Raw genomic sequence first — 18,940 nt, forward strand, 5'->3', positions numbered from 1 at the left:
CTGTAATTTCCGGGATCCCCTCTGGATCCCTTTTTGAAGATTGGTGTTAATTTGCCACTTTCCAGTCCTCAGGCACGGAGGAGGACCCGAGGGACAAGTTACATATTTTAGTTAGCAGATCAGCAATTTCACCTTTGAGTTCTTTGAGAACTCTCGGGTGGATGCCATCCGGGCCCGGTGATTTGTCAGTTTTTATATTGTCCATTAAGCTTAGAAGTTCCTCTCTCGTTACCACTATTTGTCTTAGTTCCTCAGAATCCCTTCCTGCAAATGTTAGTTCAGGTTCAGGGATCTGCCCTATATCTTCCACTGTGAAGACAGATGCAAAGAATTCATTTAGCTTCTCTGCAATCTCCTTATCGTTCTTTAGTACACCTTTGACTCCCTTATCATCCAAGGGTCCAATTGTCTCCCTAGATGGTCTCCTGCTTTGAATGTATTTATAGAATTTTTTGTTGTTGGTTTTTATGTTCTTAGCAATGTGCTCCTCAAATTCTTTTTTAGCATCCCTTATTGTCTTCTTGCATTTCTTTTGCCAGAGTTTGTGTTCTTTTTTATTTTCTTCATTTGGACAAGACTTCCATTTTCTGAAGGAAGACTTTTTGCCTCTAAGAGCTTCCTTGACTTTGCTCGTTAACCATGCTGGCATTTTCTTGGCCCTGGCGGTACCTTTTCTGATCTGCGGTATGCACTCCAGTTGAGCTTCTAATATAGTGTTTTTAAACAACTTCCAAGCATTTTCGAGTGATGTGACCCTCTGGACTTTGTTTTTCAGCTTTCTTTTTACCAATCCCCTCATTTTTGTGAAGTTTCCTCTTTTGAAGTCAAATGTGACCGTGTTGGATTTTCTTGGCAATTGGCCAGTTACATGTATGTTTAATTTAATAGCACTGTGGTCACTGCTCCCAATCGGTTCAACAACACTTACATCTCGCACCAGGTACTCTGGTGTACTCTGGACAAGAGGTTACTGTAAGAACAGAATATGGAGAAACCGATTGGTTCCCAATTGGAAAGGGTGTGAGACAGGGGTGTATTTTATCACCCTATTTGTTTAATCTATATGCAGAACATATCATACGGAAAGCGGGATTAGACCAAGATGAAGGAGGTGTGAAAATTGGAGGGAGAAATATCAGTCATTTAAGATATGCAGACGATACTATATTACTAGTAGAAACCAGTAATGATCTGAAACGAATGCTGTTGAAAGAGGAAAGCACAAAAGCAGGACTACAGCTGAATGTCAAGAAGACTAAAGTAATGACAACAGAAGATTTATGTCACTTTAAAGTTGACAATGAGGACAGTGAACTTGTCAAGGATTTACCTTGGCACAGTCATTAACCAAAATGGAGACAATAGTCAAGAAACAAGAAGGCTAGGATTGGGGAGGGCAGCTATGAGAGAACTAGAAAAGGTCCTCAAATGCAAAGATGTATCACTGAACACTAAAGTCAGGATCATTCCGACTATGGTATTCCCTATCTCTATGTATAGATGTGAAAGTTGGACAGTGAAAAAAGTGGATACGAGAAAAATCAACTCTATTGAAATGTGGTGTTGGAGGAGAGCTTTGCAGATACCATGGACCGTGAAAAAGACAAATAATTGGGTGGTAGAACAAATTAAACCAGAACTATCATTAGAAGCTAAAATGATGAAACAGGTTATTATACTTTGGACACATGATGAGAAGACATGATTCACTAGAAAAGACAATAATGCTGGGACAAACAGAAGGGAGTAGAAAAAGACCAGACAAGAGATGGATTCCATAAAGGAAACCACAGGCCTGAATTTAGAATATGTAAACAGGGTGGTTTATAACAGATGCTATTGGAGATCACTGATTCATATGGTCACCATAAGTCATAATCGACTTGAAGGCACATAGCAACTGTCCTGAAAATTGTCACTTATTTAAAGAATGGCAATATCCATAGATATGAATATTGAACTGTTTGTACAGAGAAAGAAGAGTACTTAATTTCAGGTGATGACAAAGAGGTTAATTAAGATTACACTGACATATCAAATATTTTAGCATCATTATCACAATTCTATACATTTCTACTCAGAAGTAAGTCCCACTGAGATAAGTGGGGCTTATTTCTAGATAAGTGACCTAGGACTGAATCTTAGGCACACTTTTCATGTACCTTTTAAAAGACTCAGGTGTATTCTTTGGTGGGAGAGTCTGAAAATATCAAAACGTGTGATATTGAAAAAATAATGCACTTGTGCAGAGCTTGGAAAAGTTACTTTTTTGAACTGCAACTCCCATCAGCCCAATCCAGTGGCCATGCTGGCTGGGGCTGATGGGAGTTGTTTAAAAAAGTAACTTTTCCAAGCTCTGCACTTGTGTTCCTCAGGGGAGGGGGGAAATAGGCGTAGATCAAAGCCCTCAAATTAGCTTTGGAAAGCACATATAGAGTTTTCATATTATTTATTTATTTATTTATCAAATTTATAAACTGCTTCACAGCCTGAGGTCATTAAAGCAGTGTACAACAAGACTGTACAGTACATGCACCTACAGATGCTCAAGTAAGCGCTCCCATCTTATAAAAATGATATGAGGACCATACCAACAAATGTATTGAGGACTTCTTTCACTTGACACTTAAGTAGCATGCAGCATTTAATAGGTGTGATGATAGCCAGGATGGAATTTAGGGCAGGTTACCCAGGCAACCACTTGGGGTACAGGGTTCGGAGGTGCCTGTCATGCACCATCTATTTATTAATGCTAACTATCCACTCAATAACTGAAACAAATAATACAAAGAGTTTGTATGGCATGAATAAATATAGATTTATAAATCCTAGATGCAATAGTTCTAATATGACTGGGATAATTTGTGCATACAAACCATGCATCAAGTTGTGAAATGGGCTGCAAATGAAACAGAAAGCAAGGTATTAAAAAGGTGAATGGGTATAGGAGGTACCACTCTTTGCCTGGGGTGCTATTCCTCTAGAGCTGTCCTAGACATAAGCACAAAATTTAGTTGCATATGGTGTATGTTTCTGGAACTCTTTGAATCGTAAATCTCTATACCTTTCGGTACTATTTGTTGGTTGTCTTCTTTAAAAAAACACTGATCTCCCCTCTTTCCGTTCTCTTCTCTGTGCTGAATGTTAGCCAAGTTGAGGAGTGCAAGGGAGGAGAGATGTTTTGAGGGCTAGCTTTGATGAGTGACTGTTTTGTATTGTTGTATTCATAAAAATGTCACTTAAACTTACTTAAAAACCATTTGAGAACTTGGAGATGTAGTCCTAAAGGAGAGAGGTATAGCCTTTGCCCTTGCAAAAAAGTATTGCACTCAGCACTCCAAATTATCACGTAAGCCAATGGATGCAGAACATGTTGATGATGTGGCATCTTCACAATTATTCAAATAACCATCTTCTTTTGTAAGTAAACTATTTCTGTTTGTTACCAGAGAAATCAGTGGGTGATCACTGATATCTAACATTAGTCATACTCTGAATAATCAGTGGACATAAGTAACTAATGTTGGCTATCATCCACTGATACTATTTCACTTGTAATTCAGTTTAAAATATTTAGTTTAACTGAATACTGTAAAAAAAACCCTAAAGTTTAAGAAAGGGACTGCTCAGCTGGTTTAAATCAGTATCTGGTTTCACTGGATCTGCTCAGGCTATTTTGACTCCATCCATTTAATCACATCTTTACCCATGCAGAAAGGCTGTTTTTTTCCAGAGCAATGAAAATTGTATAAACAACTTCCTAGTCATGGGGGACAAGGGATTAAGGATTTTGGCTAACACAACTTGATACCTCAATAGTTGTTTCTCTGGTAGTTTTTAAAGGGAATAGAGCAGCCTTTTCAATTTAAAAAAAAATTGTATTAAATTACTAATGTTAAAATAATATTAAATTATTGCACTGCCTCTTGTGTAAGAAATGGTTAAATAATGCTGTTGTCCATATGATTATGTTTTTTGTGTCTCAGTTAGCATAATGTGACTGCATCTGCATGAGTTTCACTTTAGAGAATTCAATACAGAACTTTTCTTGTATGAAAAACAACTTTCATTTGTCAATTTTTACTGGTTGTGTTTGTTTTAACTGATTCTAATGTAAGACTTTGGATCACTTCTGTGAGGACAAGCAACTTTAATAATAATAATAATAATAATTCCCCAGCCCTGTCCTCTCTTCCCAAGTGAAAAGCTACCAGCTTCAGATCCACAGTGTGGCACAGGGTAACTCTGTGGTGACACACAGAAAAACAGTGGCATGGTAAACAGATGCCCAGTGTTGCTCTAAGTCTCATTGATTTCAACAGATTTGTATATACTTGTTTGGGATCCAAGTGCCAGTCTTGGAATGGTCAGGGGGCTCTTAGCCAAACATTGACTGTAGACACTGATGTTACAGTTGATTTTGAATTCTGTTCCTTCTACCAAATTCTGCAAAACAACATGTAGCACCTACCCTGAGCCGTTTTCATATCCTAAAACCCCAGATACCTTGTTTGAGTAGTTTGAATAAATCCACAATGCTTGTACATGGAAAGGAAAGGAAACTGGGCCTTATAAGATTAGGCAATCCAAATCAGAAGTCTTGTCACAATGTACACACATAATAACTATTGCCTTTAATTGCTTTTTAGGTATGTGCAAAAAGGAGATTATTTGTTTAGAAAAAAAATATTTGAGTGTGTATGTTATATTTTCTAAAACAACTTTCTCCATGGTTCTGCTATCGCACTGCAGAACTCACACAAGTGTCATTAAACTCATTAAAAGCAGCTTAGAACAGCTACTGCCCACACTGCAGAGCATCTAAGTATGTATCCAAGGATGCAGTTAAGAGCTGGAAATGACCAGAGTAGGAAATCAATATGATATTGACAATAAAATCGCACAGCTACTCCACTGAACCTCTGCTTGACAGTGTTAGTCTAAATATATAATCAGACCAACAGAACAGATTTTGCCTTTGGGTATGTCTTTAAAAAACCAATTAAAATCAATGATGACACAGAAGCACATTATGGGGGTGCAATCAGGAAAGGTTCTGTGGAGTCTGAACTGGGAAAATTCTACTGGAAGCTCCTGGGTGGTGAGCAGTACTCCTCTTATTTAAATCAATTTATTGTTAGGATATTGTCTGGAACCAATAGAATTGTGCTTCACAGGGAATGCAGATTATGATACTATATCAATATCAGTGTTTTAAAATGTTTTAAAATGGAAAAGCAAAAACAAAGAGGCACCACACTTTGAAGCCCACAACCTCAGTGTACAAGGTGGCATTGCATATTTTAGAAGTGTTGTTATACTTATTAGTTGTATTTTTGCACTGTGCTCACAGCAATTTATACAATGTTGGCCGTTTCACATGCCTCTCTTTTTGACAAATAACTCATCTATCCCGGATAATAACTGGTCCACTGAGGGTGGCCTCTATCACTTGTACATTTCATGTCTGTTGTTTAGTCATAACTACTTCTATTCATTAACACTGCAAAACAGAAAAGAAAAATAACATTACATAGAGACAGTCTAATAATTAGCTACAAATAGTGTTACAAAGGCTACTAATCGACCAGAAGAATGCTCGTGAAATGCTCATGCAGAAAGAATGACAATAATTACTTATATTTTATGTTCTTATGCAAATAAACTAAAAAGTAAAATATATACAGCATAGTATCTTCTAAGGTTTGTCTTAGAAAATTCAATTACCTTTCCAACAGTAGTTTATACCAGAGCTTGGAAGTAATTAGTTACAAAAAACGAATTACTTGTCATTTATTACTTTTTTGAGGAACAAGTGGGTAATTCCTTTACATTTTGATTGTAATAGAATGAGGAGTAATTTTATTACTTTTCAGGAGTAATTGTAATGTTTCCAGCATTACTTTTGGGCATTACTGGGGGGGAGCAGGGGAAGTCTTCTGTTCCTCTGATTTGTGGATGAAAATCATGTGCCTCAAACCTGAGCTTCTGTGCAGCATCGCTCTTCCCTTGTGCTCTGTGGGTGGGTAGGAGGCAATAAGGGAGGAGGTGGAGAGACAGGGGTGGAGTGGAGAATGGACAGTTGTGGAGAAGAATGGAGTGGTGGGAGAAAGGAGCCAGAGGGCAAGAACATAGATAAAGGAGGAGAAGGAGGCATCAGCAGAATGGAGATAAAGAACTGTCGAGGTAAAAGATGGTGTGTGTGTGTGTGTGGCTACTTTGCTGCTTTTGCAGTGTTATAACCTTTTTGCATCTCAGGGGAAAATGTTTGCTTGGGTGAGTGTCCCTTAGTTGGTGGCAGTGCAGGGTCAGGGAGGTGGTTAAGTGAGAGAGATTATGCTTGCTGGCTGTGTGTGTGGGGGTTGTATTTGGTTTGACGTGCAAAGATCTGAGTAGTGGCCTCTGCCTCCCTCCCCATCTCTCTTACCAGCGGAGAGACCACCACCAGAGCTTGGAAAAGTTACTTTTTTTGAACTACAACTCCCATCAGCCCCAGCCAGCATGGCCACTGGATTGGGCTGATGGGAGTTGTAGTTCAAAAAAAGTAACTTTTCCAAGCTCTCACCACCACTGCTATCTTATGGATAAAAAGAATCATTCTACTACCTCTGTGAGTGTGTTTATTTTTAATGTTGTTTTATGCGACTTAGTGTGCAGCAGCCAAGGCCAGCACTTCAAAGCACTCTCATTTTTAAAAAAGTAACTTAAGTGTAATTGTAGTGATTACTTTTGAGTAACAACAGTCAATTCCTTTCAGAACATTTGTAACTGTAATGGTAATTTATTCTTTTTGGGGGGCCATGTAACAGTAATTGTAATTTATTCCTTTTTAAAAGTAATCTTCCATGCTTTGGTTTATACATTGGAATTCATTGAGTAATTCTTAAGATATTTACAGATAAAGCATATAGTGTAGCAGCCATTTTGATGATGTCATCAGAGCTAGATGTAATCTTTTCCAGGAGTGTCTCCCAGCTGATTTCAAAGTACAATAAACATACAACTATAATAATCTGCAATTTTGAGCTAGTAGTCAGAAGTGAAATGTTTTTACACTATTTGATGCTAAAAGTGTGCACTATACAGGGTCTTGAAATGGTAGGACAGAGCAGGGAATAGCTTGGAGCTTTTCTAAATTATCACTGGATGAGTACCTCAGTACAACTGTTGCTTACTGGGGCTGTGCACAGTCCCTAGCAAAACAAAGCAAAAGTTCACAAAAGTGGCAGTGTCACAAAATGGCAAATGTTATTAATTAATTGATTGATTGATTAATGTCCCCATCACTCTCACAGTTGCCAGTAGGTACTCATGCTAATCCCATAACCATCTTGTAATACAGCAGTAATTCACAACTATAAGGACTAGGAGTCACGACTGGAAGCTACACACTTTGACAGAGAAGCCCATTACCTTAACCCCAAAGAGAGAACTTCCATTCCTGTGATGACTCACTGGTGACTAGAAGGCAAAGAGCACATGCTCAGAGACTATGTTGTTATTGCTTTACTCTAAACCCTGGCAAACATTAAGCCCTGACTCCCCTGTAAAGTCTATCCAGTGAGGACTGGGAACACCTCAGCAATTATGGATGGATTCCTATGACTATTCCAGCACACATTCCACTGTACATCTGTAGACAGTACACTTGGCAGAATGATACAGGTGACAATCACGTTACCCTGGCAAGAGAAATCACCTTGGGATAGTTTAGTTGTTTATATGGACTCAGCTATTTTAAAAAGCTCAATAAACCTTTTGAGTTTGCCCTTCAGATTGTGCTATGTGGGAAAGCTAAGGTTAATAAGATAACAAAGATGTTGACAATCTTTGGTGGGGAAAGGAATGATGCCTCCAGATCTGGAAAGCAAAATGCTCAAATCATTGCAGGTTCAGCTTTCATTGTTGGGGTTTAAAGCAGGAAAAAAAATAGAACTGCCTATGCTTTTACTCTGGAGTTATATATTTATATATGTACATCCCTCCTTTTCTCCAAGGAGTTCCAAGTAGTGCATGTGATTCTTCTTTCATATTTTCCTTGCAACTACCCTTTGAGGTAGATTAGGCTGAGAGGTAGCGATTGGCCCAAGGTTACCCACTAAACTCCATGGCTGAGTGCAGATTTGAAGGTGGGTCTCTGTGGTCCTAGTCTGACACTCTAACCACTACACCACACTGGCTCACAATCAAGGGCAAAAAGGAAACCAGCTTTTTGGTATTCTTTTACCTCATTCTGCCTAATGGTTGAGCCAGCCCTGTACCACAGAGAGCCAAGCTGAGAATTTTCACTGTATCTTCTATGCAATTCTCAGTAATATTTCAAACATTTTATGAAACCATCCTAAAACTTAAGAATTACCAACTGGTGCTGAGAAGTTGCAAGCAAACATTGGGTGTTTCTCACAGACCAGTTGAAGCAGGACTAAACTCCAGTGTAGGCTGGGTGCCTCTGCTCAAGCCAAGCAGCAGAACAAGTATGCTCCAGCCCTCCCGGTGTGGGACCAAGATTCTGCATGGGTCATTAGGTGGCATGTGAGCTCTGAGGACAGAGCTGGTCTCATGAGCCCCACACAATCCTTCTCTGGCAGAGCTGAGCCGAATTCTTATTCACATAAAATGTACAATATAGTGTGTTGGTGTATGAGTGACTATAGAAGCATAGCTAGCAGTACATATATATATATATGAAGATAAATACCAGAGAGGGATCAGTGAACTTAAAGAACACCTTCTTCTAAGAGGATATTCTCCACATATTATCAATTGCAACACACACCGAGCCTCCATTCTGTCCAGAGAAAACCTCCTCCATCATACTGAGGTGTCAAAGAGCAGAGAGCAACAGATTCCGTTTGTGGTAGATTTCCATCCAGCATCTCCTAACTACCACCGAGCAATCAGGGAGTGCTACCCATTGCTGGCAAACTCTGAACATCTTGCTAGAGCTATCAGCAGGCCTCCTGTTGTAGCATTTTGCCAACCTCCTAATTTGCGCAGACTGTTGGTGAGAGCAGTGCTTAAGCCACCTGTCACCAATCCAGGGTCTCATCCTTGTCACTCCAAACGCTGTATCACCTGTGTGTACCTCAGGGAGACAGCCACTTTTACAAGCACTAGGACAGGCAGGACATATTACATCAAACAGAACATCACCTGCAGGTCCTGCAATATAGTTTACATCATCGAGTGCAGGAACCACAAGTTGGCAATCTTGACAAAAAAAGTGGAGCAACCAGTTGCAAAGCATTTTAACATCGAGGGTCACAGCCTGTTGGACTTTTCCATAACAGCGATAGAGATGTCAGCAGATCCAGCAGCATTGACCAAAAGGGAGAACTTTTGGATATACTCTCTGGACACACTGGCACCACATGGCCTGAACCTGGAGGACAGTACCACCACTACTTAGCTTCTGCAAATGAAGCCCCTCTGAGCATTCCATCCTCAAAGCTCTATAACTGCCACCTTGGTAACAGCATTTGTATGTTAGCAGCTGATGAAGGCGGAAGCTGAAACGTTTTGTTAATATAATAAAAACCTCTGTTTGGTTAATCACAATTACGTTTTTATATCTATCTATCTATCTCTATATATCTCTATATATCTCTATATATCTATATATCTATATCTATATATCTATATATATCTATATCTCTCTCTCTCTCTCTATATATAAGCATATGCTATATTAGGCTCCTCCATTTATGTCTTTGCACAGTGAAAAGACCTGTCATCCTGAGCGAAGTAAGAAGTACACGGTCAGGGAATGGAACCTTCTACCTGCTCTGAAGCAGGGCTGCTGCAGCAACTATTTCCTCCCTCTCTTCCTTGAGCAGGGAAAAAACCTGGAGCACTGGGTGGGAGTAAAGGGTGTGCAGTGAAGCAACAGAACACACAATTGCCAGTACTCAGAGCAGCGTGATGGAACAAAGGTTGATAGGAACAATGGCCTACTGAGAGCAGAGTTTGGGGGCTGGGGATATACTATCCTAGAGCAATACTAAGTGGCAGAGGATGCAGATGTCGAAGCAGCTCCAATATAATTGCATTTGGCTTACTTTTGATGTAAGCTACTTCAGGGTGCTGCAAAAGGCAGGTTAGGAATCTAATAATAATAACAATAATATAAAAGAGGGACTTGTATGAAAAGGGACATGTAACAAACATGAACATAAGCATTTGATGCAACATTTTAAGCCACATATGTCATCATCATCATCCCTGCTATTTCCAAACTCCAGGCTGTGAGTACTATTGCTTATGTAGCCAAAACAGCTCCCACACTTCAGTGTTAGGTGAAGGGCAAAAAATATTTAAGAAAAAACCCTGAAAGGGAGAATTCAAAACCGACCTAATGAGAACTGAGGGTGATATCCAATATTTAGGCTGCAATCCAACACAGACCTGGAAGTAAGTCCCACTGAACCCAATGGAGCTTACTTCTAAGTAGACATGTGTTGGATTGCACTGTTAGTCATACTCAGAATAGATCCATTGAAACCAGTAGAATTAAATTACTTAATCCCATTATTTCAGTGGTCCACTCTGAGTATGACTTAGCTGAATATCAACCTGAGCATGTCCAGTGACTGTGGAATGCTGACTGACTGTTGGGGAAGAGGAGGAGAAAGAGGGATGGAATGGCAGGCTTCCGGCCTGCAACATTTTGTTCCAGCCTCCAGGTCAACTTAAAACATTTTGCTGCCTGGAGTGAGTGGAGCAGTACATTGAAGCCTCTGTGTGGATTTGGTCCAGAAAGCTGGCTTATAAATATTTAAATAATTTTATTTTAAAGACAATTACTCCCATGAAGGTGCATAATACCAAAGTCTGAGGCAGAAAATCCTACAAATGTATCTTCCCTGGGAATAAAAAGAGAACAACAACTTTAACAACTTTAGTAACTTAACAATTTGCTGCCCTTTGATGACACCCAATCAGCAGTATAGTGGCAAATTCAGAAGTGCAGGGTCCCTTCATGTTAGTCATAGCCCCTCCCCCTCCCCCTTGGGGGTTTGAGAATGAGGTCATTGTTAATGCCTTCTCCCACATTAGACATCCTTAGGAGTCAATACGCATGAAAGGGGAGAATGTTACCTACTTAAAAGTTCCATACTTTCTGCAAAAACAAGACCAGGAGCAGACTGCGGTACAGATCATGAACTGGTCGTATCGAAAATCAGAGTAAAGCTAAAGAAGACCAACAAAGCAATCATAATGCCAAAATACAATTTAAATAACATCCCAGAAGCATATAAAGATCAAATAAGGAACAGGTTTGAGGCTTTAAACTTAGTTGACAGAGAACCAGAAGAACTATGGAATGAAGTCAGAGGCGTTATCAGAGAAGAATGCAAAAAGACAATACCTCTAGTTAAAAAGAGAGAAAGACCTCAATGGATGACTGAAGAAACTCTTCAAATGGTTAAAGAGAGAAGGAAAGCAAAAGCAAAAGGAGATAGAAACACAGTCAGTACCCTAAATGCAACAATACAGCGACTAGTACATAGGGACAAAGAGAACTATTACAATAGTTACTGTATAGAAATAGAAGAGGACAACAAAAAGGGTAGAACAAGAGCCCTGTTCCAAAAGATTAGAGAACTGAAAGGGAAATTTAAACCAAGAGTAAGGATGTTGAATAATCAGCAGGGGAACACACTGACTGACCCAGATGAAATAAAAGGAAGATGGAAGCAATACACTGAAGAACTCTATAAAAGAGATGCCAGGATGACAGATTCATTCATGGAGGAACCATATGATGAAGAACCAGAAATTTTAGAATGCAAGGTGAAAGCTGCTCTTAAAATACTTGGAAGAAACAGATTTTGACTAAAATCTGTCAAGAAATAAGGAAAACTAAACAATGGCCCGCAGACTGGAAGCGTTCCATATACATCCCAATTCCAAAGAAAGGGGATCCCAGAGAATGCAGTAATTATCGAACTATTGCCTTAATATCCCATGCAAGTAAAGTAATGCTCAAGATTCTACAACAAAGGCTCTTGCAGTATATGGAGTGAGAAATGCCAGATGTTCAAGCTGGATTTAGAAAGGGAAGAGGTACCAGAGATCATATCGCAAACATACGTTGGATAATGGAACGGAGCAAGGAATTTCAGAAGAAAATCACCCTCTGCTTTATAGATTACAGCAAAGCCTTTGACTGTGTAGATCATGAAAAACTATGGAATGCTTTAAAAGAAATGGGGGTGCCACAGCATCTGATTGTCCTGATGCGCAACCTATATACTGCACAAGAGGCTACTGTAAGGACAGAATATGGAGAAACCAATTGGTTCCCCATCGGAAAGGGTGTGAGACAGGGGTGTATTTTATCACCCTATTTATTTAATCTATACACAGAACATATCATATGGAAAGCAAGATTGGACCAAGAAGAAGGAGGTGTGAAAACTGGAGGGAGAAATATCAATAATTTAAGATATGCAGATGATACTATACTACTAGCAGAAACCAGTAATGATTTGAAATGAATGCTGATGAAAGTTCAAGAGGAAAGCACAAAAGCAGGACAACAGAAGATTTATGCAACTTTACAGTGGACAATGAGGACATTGAACTTGTCAAGGATTATCAATACCTTGGCACAATCATTAACCAAAATGGAGACAATAGTCAAGAAATCAGAAGAAGGCTAGGACTGGGGAGGGCAGCTGTGAGGGAACTAGAAAAGATCCTCAGATGTAAAGATGTATCACTGAACACTAAAGTCAGGATAATTCAGACCATGGTATTTCCGATCTCTATGTATGGATGTGAAAGTTGGACAGTGAAAAAAGCTGATAAGAGAAAAATCAACGCATTTGAAATGTGGTGTTGGAGAAGAGCTTTGAGGATACCATGGACTGCAAAAAAGAATTGGGTGTTAGAATAAATTAAACCAGAACTATCACTAGAAGCTAAAATGATGAAACTGAGGTTATCATACTTTGGACATATAATGAGAAGACATGATTCACTAGAAAAGATAATAATGTTTGGAAAAACAGAAGTAGAAAAAGAGGAAGGCCAAACAAGGGATGGATTGATTCCATAAAGGAAACCACAGACCTGAACTTACAAGATCTGAACAGGGTGGTTCATGACAGATGCTCTTGGAGGCCATAAGTCGTAGTCGGCTTGGAGGCACATAACAACAACAAAAGACTCTTCTCAGTGGCTAACTAACCCTTCTTTCACTCTGATTGGCTCCAATCAGCAGGAAAGGTCAAGGAAGCATGTTAGAAGATTTTTCTAAGGGGCCAAGACACTCCCCTTTCATGCTGATTGGCTCACAAGATGCTGGAGACACTGGGACCCAGCTGGGACCATGCTGCCAAAAAAGTAAAGGGTCTAAGACCCTCCAGGCCCTGGTCAACTACACCCTGAACCCAAATCGTCTGCCTGAGGAAGAGGCTCCCTAGTGGGCTTCCTTGGCTCTCAGGCCGCCAGCTGAGGGATGAGGGAGAGACAAATCTGTAGCCAGCCTCAAAGTTCAAGGGGACAGAAAATTTGTTCTGTAATAAAATTAATTGTTCATGTTTGTAAACAAAAAAAAAGGGGGAGGAGAAAATTTTTAAGGGGGGGGGGCCTCGTCCTCCCTGATTATTTGACGCCATTTTCCTCTCCCTTTGTGGCCTTAATGAGGCCGCTTATTACTTCAAGTGGAAAAAAATCCCTGGTACTTATACGATTTCAGCTGGGTAGGAGCCCAGTAGTCACCTTCGCTCCCTCCCCTGTCGAGGGTGAGGAGGAGCCAGTTTTCCACCTCCGCTTGCCTTTCTCACAGCTCTCCCCTCAAATCGAAGCCCTGAAGAAGAGGGCCGAGGACGCCCTTAAGGCACGAAGTAAAACATGAAAGCCCATCCCCTTTCTCTCCTTCTAGCCCGCTCTTTTCAGGTTCGGGGGTGGGGAAGGGACAGGAAGTTGCCTTTTGTCTGGCCGGGGTCAGACGGAGCCGTTTTGTTCGATGAAGCTTTACCGCTTGAACACACAGAAAAGGCCAAGACCCCCTCCTCTCTGGCCAGCGCCATTGTTTCGCGCGTTTTAAAGCAAGGCAACTCCCCCCCCCACACACAAATCCGACTGGTTCGATCACTGAACCCTCCAAGTTCGCGCCTCGCCCAGCTTGGTGTTAACCAAGACATGCCAGGCGAGAGAGCGCACGCGCGCGCACACACAGAATTAGCTCTTGAGCCAGAAGGGACGCTCGTATAAGAAAAGGGTTGCTTTGGGTGAAATGAACTCCCTGAAAAATGCTCAGAGTCAAGCAGCCCGTAAAGCCAGAAACTCGGGGGGGGGAGGAGGGGCAGGAGAAACTGAGGGACGTGTTGAATGGCAGTGGTGGGTTTTGTGGGGTGGGGAGAGAGGAAACCGGTGCCCTGCTAGTCCTAGCCCAAGGAGAGAAGGTGGCTCATTTCACGACGAGCACTGTGGCCTTCGTTGTCTGCAAAAAATACGCCAGGGTCGTCGTAATGCTCCAGTTGGCAAGGAAGGGGGAGGAGGAGAGAGACCTCTATTACACCCCACTCTTCTTAGAGGTTTATTTAAACAGCCGACAAGGGAAGGGGGGGGAAACGCGGGGCTCCCTCCAGCCAGGCTCCTTATGAGCTGGTGTGAAGGACATTTCCGTGTTTGGCTTCTGCAACGGGCGAGCGCCAAACTAAATAAGTCAAGGGGGGAAGCGGCAGGCAGGAAATGGCATGTGGTCTGCGGCGGGCGGGTGTGTTTTTGTCTGCAAGGAAGTTTCCCTGGAGTGGTTTCATTTGGATTCTGTCTAGCCTCGTAGGCTCCATCGTTCCTAAGACCTCCAAGCCTGCACCATCACTGCCCCAAGGAAGACACCCTGCCCCAGCTTTTCGACCCAAGACGTCTGAAAGGGGATAGAGAGAGAGGGAAGGAGAGAAGCGTAAAGCAATAGATGTGTCCCGTAAAACGTCCGTTAAAAGAAGTATGTAATTTTCCTGACATTAGAATGCACGGAGATCATAGGTTAAATATGTCGGCAAGGTAAGTAGGATAAATGGCTAGGCATTTGATATGAAATCTTTAAATATAATTCTTATTTAATGTGTTATAGCTGTAGACAGGAGGATGTGGAGCATTGCTTCCGCCTGATGTGGATGCCCAGTGCAGTGTCACTGTGCCCATGGAAAAAAAATTATTTCATTTTTATTTATCTTTCGGCGGGGGAGGCGAGAGCGGAAAATCCTTTCCAAATAGGAAAGAAGACCTTTGCAACTAGAGCATGTTTTTAAAAACGCTGTCTGCGGGGAGAAGCCCAGGGGATTGGCTCTTTGGGCCTTGTTGATGCCTCTTTGCCCCCTGGCGGTCGTTCCGTGCAAGAGGACGTCTTCCGTTAAGGATTCCAGAAGCCACCTGGGGGGAGGGGGGAATCCACACCGTCGTTGTCATTGTTTTTGCTGCTTGCAATTTATCTCCCAGCTGGAAATTAAGAAGACAGACCGAGGACTCTGGGAGGGGGGTAATGGGGAAGGCCTAGCTAGCTATGGCTGCCCTTGAATATCCTGCCCCCATCCTCTCTCTCACTCTGATGAAAAAGAGAACCCTTCCCTTCAGCAGTTTGTGTACTTTTCTTATAATAATATTTTTTACCATAATCTGTCAAGTTTCTGTTTGAAATTAGCTGAATAAAAAGCACGGTATGTGGGATTGTACAATATACGGAACGTTTCATTCCACACAACGCTGAAAAAGAAGCAAACGTTTAATTTGTGTGCATCCAAATAAAGTAACTATGGCTGAAGTCGTGTACGCAATTACCTGGAAGTAAGTTCCACTGAACTCAGTGGGGCTTACTGCTGAGGGAGTAGACATGCGTAAGATTGCGCGGCGAGGGCGCAATTCTAAGCACACTTCCTCGGAATCAAGTCGCTAAGAACTCAGCGGGACTTAGTAGACCTCCTTAGGATTCCCACCGCAGAGTTTGCATGGGGTTTGCAAAGAAAGAAACAGGACTTCTCAGGAAGCTTGTGCAGATTCGGCCTCGGCTGTTCTAACTTTAAGCGCATTTATTTGGAAATTATTTATTTTATTCAATAAATGTCGATTCCGCCTTTCGACATAAACAACCTCAGGGCGGTTTACGCATGTCCATTGCAACCAGTGGATCTTACTCCAAAGTAAATGCGTTTTGAATAGGGAAAACAAACAGACAATCTGCAGTTACAAGGAGAGAAAATACATTTCTAAGTCCACGTAGACACGTTTGGATGCTGTGCCTAGCGTTTCTGAAAGGTTTTATATTTATGTTTTATTTCCCAGAGTTTTTTAGCTGATGGTTTGATAACAAATTTGTGGGTCAAACGAAATGGCCTGGTGGTATCCAACTAAGTCATGCTCACAGTAGACGCATTGAAATCGGCTTTAAGCCGATTGTTTCCACTCAATATCCATTGAGTGCAATATTAGCTGCTGTTCCAATCATCCACGCTTATTACAGCCCAGCCCTATACGTGCTTAGGCCAAAGTAAGGCCCTTTAAGTTTTGTGAGACTTGCCTTGAGGAAGCAAGATTAGGATCGGGTGCAAATTGCATGGAAAAATCGGTCTTGAAGAAAACGGGCACAGCCCCACCACCTGGGAATTCTGCCTGGCAAAGCCAACTCAGGTCCAAGCCAGAAAGAGTGGCGGAAGCCCAGTCAAATTTGATTCCGGATTGAAAAGCTTCAAGGAGGAGGGGGGGGAGTAAACCCCATATCAGTGACGGTCCTCTCGCGAGCCTGAACTCACTTCCTCCTCGCTGAGCTTGCAGCCAAAGTATGGCGCGCGTGGGCCAAGCGAGGCTTGCCGGGGCTTCAGAGGCAGCCCGGCTCGGGGATCAAAGCGACGCGCTTTATGCAGATCGTTTGGCATCTCTCTCCGTCCCCCAATAACTTTTCCTGCAAAGAGTTTGCTCCGTTTCGCAGTGCCCCCCTTGGCGCGCCTTCCTGCCTCTTCCTCGGGGCCCTGTGGAGAAGGCGGGCAGCGCCGCTCTCCCTTCATTGCCCTGGCCAGACTTCGGGCCAGTCAGACACGGTGGTTCCCTCTTTTCCCCGCCGTCTCTCTCCGCCGCCACCTTCCCTCTGCGGGCTGCTTTCCTGGTTGGAGCCGCTCAAAGCGACCTGGTGGCTTCTGGGGGAACGTAGCCGCCGCCGCCCGTTCTCCTCGGGCACACGGCTGGGGGCCTCTCTCGTGTGCGTGAGATAGGGGAGGACCCAGACCGGCCTCCGCCCCCCGCCTTCTCCCACCCCGACCCCAATTGCGGGACTTGAAAGGGCCCCCGACCCCCGCTCTCCACCCCCACCTGCCGCAGGTACCCTTGGAGGACCGCCTCCCCCCCCCGTTCCAAGGTCAACGCTCTGGGTGACGTTTTAATTGGCTCGCCTGGCAAGCCCGGGAACTCTGCACGTCGCCGGGACAAAACTGGCGAGGGTCACCGCGCGGCCAGCCCATCCCGAGGCCTCTTCGGAGTGACGGACGTCTCTATCTCCCTTCTCCCCCGGCCAGGCCTTGCCTGCGGAGCCATTCCTGGGGTTACGCGGGGCTCTGTCTGACGAGCCCCGGGGGGTGGGGATGGGGGGCGCGCTTGGAGACGAAAAGGAATCGCTCCTTGGCCCCTCGATTGCTGCCTGCCCTGTCAAGGTAGCCGGTCCTCGGGTCTCCTCTGCCCTGCAGACGGCGGGCGGGCTGGCATTCGTCCATCCTTGCCCCAGACCCCCACTGTCCTCCGAGCCGTCCTAGGCCACCCTTAGGCGTCTTGCCCTCCCTCACAACCGCCTGCACGCGCGGATCTGCTCAGAAGAGCTCGTTCATCCTGGAGGAAGGCCGCTGCTGGCCCCTGGTGACCCATCTACCTCAGCACGTCTCCACCCACCCAGGCATGCTGCCTTCCCCGCTAGAGTCTCCCCCCACCCCGGACTTCCCAGCTGCTGCGGAGTCCCAGGAATCGAGGTGCAATTCCTGGAGACCGCAGCCCGATATCCACTTCCCTGTGGGTTAATTCAGCACCCCGGAATTCTATGGGACTCGCTTCTCGGGAGTCGTGTGCAGCTTTAGACCTCGGCTATAGGTGTGAACGTTATCAGCGTGGCAATATGGAGGTTTACTCGGAAGCGCCACGGCGCTCAGCTGCAGCAAGCTGAACCTCGGAGGGGACGCGACTAAGGAGGAGAAACTATCAGTCAGTCAGTGGGAAGGAAGGGGGTGTTAATATGGGGGGGGGGGGAAACAAAGCCGTCTCTTCCTCTCACTACTGGCCTTACTTTCAGGCGATTCCATCCCTCATTCAGCTGAATGAAGAAGCTCCAGTTTTGTTTCAGACAAAAAAAATTAATCGGGCGTCATGGGTTCCTTTACTGATTGGATTTATAAACAAAGAAACAGGATGTGCAGGTTAACAAAGCAGGAAACCTGAATAAAAATAATGACCTGATAGGTAGGATGTGTATCTGTTAAAATTAGGAGCCGGCCCAGTCAAAGTTAAGCCCCTCGGAGCCTCGCATGGGTTCCTAAGGAAAGCCTTAGGTAGGCATTAACTCTCCTATTAAAAGGAAACTATTAAAACTTCAAAGTGTTTGGCTTTAACTAGATTTGGCTCTTTGTTTTGATTTCTCCTGAACGGTTGGTCTACGAGGTAGTGGTCCTGAGTTCAAGAAGTTGGCAAAATGATGCTGTAAAGTCTGTATCCGGCCCGTTCGCCACCCCGTTAAACTCAAAGCGCTGGGCTTAAGCCACGTTACTCCCAGCGGGCTCAAGGGAAATAAATCAGTTTCTGTGGTCTAATTTAACTATGAGTCTCGATGACAAAAGGGAGGTGGAAATGTAAAACCTTTCCTCTTGTGACACTTTAAAACCTTAGTACTTCGGTTTAACAAGACACCGATGAGCCATCCTTTAGAATCCCTTGTTCGTGTGGGCAGGCCGGTGAATTGAAC

The sequence above is a fragment of the Rhineura floridana genome, chromosome 10 (assembly GCF_030035675.1).
Source record: "Rhineura floridana isolate rRhiFlo1 chromosome 10, rRhiFlo1.hap2, whole genome shotgun sequence".
Classification (NCBI taxonomy): domain Eukaryota; kingdom Metazoa; phylum Chordata; class Lepidosauria; order Squamata; family Rhineuridae; genus Rhineura; species Rhineura floridana.